This window comes from Canis aureus, chromosome 36 (assembly GCF_053574225.1).
Source record: "Canis aureus isolate CA01 chromosome 36, VMU_Caureus_v.1.0, whole genome shotgun sequence".
Lineage (NCBI taxonomy): Eukaryota > Metazoa > Chordata > Mammalia > Carnivora > Canidae > Canis > Canis aureus.
Window position 1 is genome coordinate 1,119,689 of NC_135646.1, and position 3,778 is coordinate 1,123,466.

Consider the following 3,778-nt stretch of genomic DNA (forward strand, 5'->3'; position numbering starts at 1 on the left):
CTAAAAATGTCTACTATTGGCTGCTTCATTAATCCAAGATATTTTATGGTTCACCAGAGCCCTGAGACAGTCTTACTTGAGTAAGGAAACTTAAAGATGATAATGCACTTTCATTTCCTAACCATGGTAGAAGCAAGTCTAAAGTTAGGCTCTTCCACACCCACCCAGGATTTCCAGTTTATCCATGTGTAGGGCTTTCTTTCTTCCCTGTGGTGGACAAGGATGGAAATGGAGGTCATGGACCCATCTCCTCTCCTTCTGAGTCTTCACTTCCTGGGGTTTAAATCTAATGACTCATCTTCAGGATTGCCTTAAGTGGCCTGCAACAACCCCACTATTTTCAACAGTGATTTGTCCTTTGATGGTTCAGGAAGATGTGGAAGCAGTTTGCACAAGTCACAAATACAGACCACCAACCTCTCCAATTTATGAGTCTTCTTTTTAAATCCAGGAAACAAAACAAAACAAAAGTATTTCTGCTTGTTTCTCAACCTAAGAAAATGATAGTTTTCTGGTTATAGATGAGAACAGAGCTTTGTCTGAAAATAATACCTCCAATTACACAGTAAGGTTGTAATAAAGTACATTCAAAAGGAAAATTCATTCCCATTAAGCACCTCATTCTTAACATTGTTTGCTCTTATCACAGATGCAAACATACCCTTTGATTTTCCTTCTGGATCATAATCTGTACTTAAAGAATTGAAAGTCTTCTCTTACAAATCTGAGCGAGTCCAAGAAAACTATCTAGCTGTCCTACACGAGAAATTCCTAATGTTTGTTGCTGAATGGAAAGTTTACATGAATTTACATCTACTTTGTATAGCAAGATTTAGTGGAAATGAAATATATATGTATATTTGAATGAAAATGAAATATACATATATACTCTTTTGAAATATATATATATATATATAATTTTGAAAGTATATATTGGTTGAGAGAGATGCAAATGCAACTCAAACTAGCACTTAAGTCTAAAAGGTAAAGCGTTGTCTGGGAAGTCTGAGAAATGCATCTTACTTCAGGTATGGGGAAATCAGGGCTCAGGCTTCCATGCCTGAACTTTCTCCCTCCCTCTCTCCATCTCTGTCTTTCCACTCACCTCTGCTGGGTGCTAACGTCAGTTTCTTTCTACATCTGGAAGCCAGATGTCTGCTCATGATCCTAAACCCATTTTGTCCTTAAAGCTTCCTATCCTAGAAGGAGAGAATCTCCTCCAGCTTTCACATATCAAATCTGGCTGAAGAGTACTAGGCTCTTACTGGAGTCATGTGCTCATGGCTGAACCAATCACCATGGCCAGAGTAATGGTCCACTTTGATTGGCCAATCTTAGGTCATGAGCCCACTTTAGAGTCAAGGCAAACGGGACCAACGACATGGCAACGTGGTGGGAGGGACAATTTCCAGAAGGAAGAGAGATGTGCAGGCACACAGAAGAGAGGGCTAGTATAAAATACACTGACTAGCAGAGGTGCTGTTGAGCTGAAAGTAAGCTCAGAGCTCAGCCAGCCTCCTCTTTCTTACACAAGCTACAACCGAGGACTCTGAATGCCTGTGCTAACCCATAGCACATTTGCAAACCCTCTTCTCTCCAAGTAGTATCACTCCACTCTGAGATGTTTGCTGAAAGGAGACTTGAAAGCTGGCACTCAGAAATGTAGTAAGAACAACAACAACAAAAAAGATGAATGAGACACAATGCCTAGAGTTCAAAGAAAACAGTTTTTAATTTACTTTATGAAAAATTATGTTTCTTTTATTTTTTTAGATGAAGAGAGGGAGGGTAGGAGAGAGGCAGTGACAGAGGGAGAGAGGGAGAGAATCTTAAGCAGTCTCCACCTGTGGAGCCTGATGGGGGGCTGTATGGGGCTTTGATCTCAGGATCCTGAGAACATGACCTGAGCAGAAATCAAGAGTCCCACACTTACCGACTGAGCCACCCAGGCACCCCTGGGTAATTATGTTTCATTTAGACCTTAGAAACTTCCCTTTTATCCTCTCCAGCTTGTAATTTCCTAAAATACGGTTAAGAAAAATATTTTTAAAATACTATCTTACTATACTACTCGAGTATTCCTCAGCCCAAGAACTAGTCAAGTGGTACAAAATCTATAAATCACCTAATGATGAACACTCAATTCCTGAAGACATTTGCTCAAGACTCAAGTAGAACCAATGATTCATGAGTTAACATTCTTAAAATTCTGACTTGCCCTCTGAGTCATGGTTTTCACACTTGCTATTCCCCTGCCTAGAGCACCCATCTTCCTGTTCATGTGGTTGGGACTCTCTCTCATACATTTTCACCTCCACAGAGAAGCTGTCTTGCCCCATTTATAATAATATGTCACTCATTATCACAGAGCCCCATTAAATTCCCTCATAGTGTTAACCATAGTTGATTATAGGTTTATTTATTGGCCTGTTTCCTGTTGATCCTGGTTTATAAGCCCTGGGAAGGCAGGAGTGTGCTTAGTGTGCCAAGGCTCATCCAACAATTAATATAATGCCTGACATGTTGTAGAGAACAAAACATGACTGAATAGAGTATACCAGAAGAAAGAAGTAACCTAGGGTTTCTTAGTCTTTGGCCAGGCTGAGAAAAACAGAGGAAGGCTAACCTACTGGACACGGATCATTTCTTTCTGGCAGAAACTGAGAAGGTAATGAGATGGGATAGGGGAAGAGGGTTAGAAGCCCTGGCTTACTCATCATTTACAATTCTTCCCATCTTCCAGTTCCCATTTTAGTATGTCTCCTCAACAGTCTGCCCTAGCAAAACTTACTCTTAGGAAGGAGCAAAGAAACTCCTTCACTCTGTTGTATGTGACTAAACAGCTTAACATGATAGCCTTTTAATACAAACCAAAGCCTCAAACTCATGGATAGATTTCAGTAATGGGGGCTGGAGAGGATATGAGATGTACCAGTGTCCTGAGAGTCTGAAAAAAAAAAAAAAGGCAAATATGCAAACTGTCACCCACAATATCTTTAATTTATAAAGAAATAACATCTTATTTATGCTTCTATACTTAATAAGCATCCTATATTTCATACATATACACACATTTCTTATACATTATGTATATATACATATGTATATGTACATATATACATGTACATACATATACATACATATATAGAAGGGAATCTTTAAAACTCATGTTTTTAAAAAGTTCTGAGGCTGAGAGAAATGGGAATCCTCTTGTGCAGAAATAAAGAATCAGCAAGGCAAACAGTTTGGCACTCTGGAGTAATTTTCAAAAAAGGCTGTGGGGTAAAGGAAGGAGCAAAGACAGGAGAGGATTCAAGGAAAGAAGAAGGAGGAAGAGGAGGACAGAAGACCTCTTAATGAGTTCTAAGAGAGAGAGGTTGGAAAGAAATATTTTTGCCTGGGGCAGATTAACCAGAGTTCAAAGTGTGTTTACTTACATGTAGGAACATTTTTTGTTGTTGTTGTTCTTACTGAGACTTGAAGCTGAGGCCTGAATAAATCCATCCTTAGCCACTGGCTCAAAGATCTGTCTAGCCAATGTCAGTGGAATTCAGATCTTAAAGAAGCCAACTTCTTCTGGAACCCATCCTGTTGGTTTATAGGTTTCTAACTTCCCTTAAAACACAGAAATGCATTTAATCTCTCTCTGCATGTAAATCCAAACTGAAGGCCCCATCACAGTGCACTATTAATAAAAGCACCAGGTCATCCATGGTCACATGGAATAAGTCTGGCCACTTTTTGTAGGAGCTCTCACTTCTAGGCCAGCCGTTCTCAG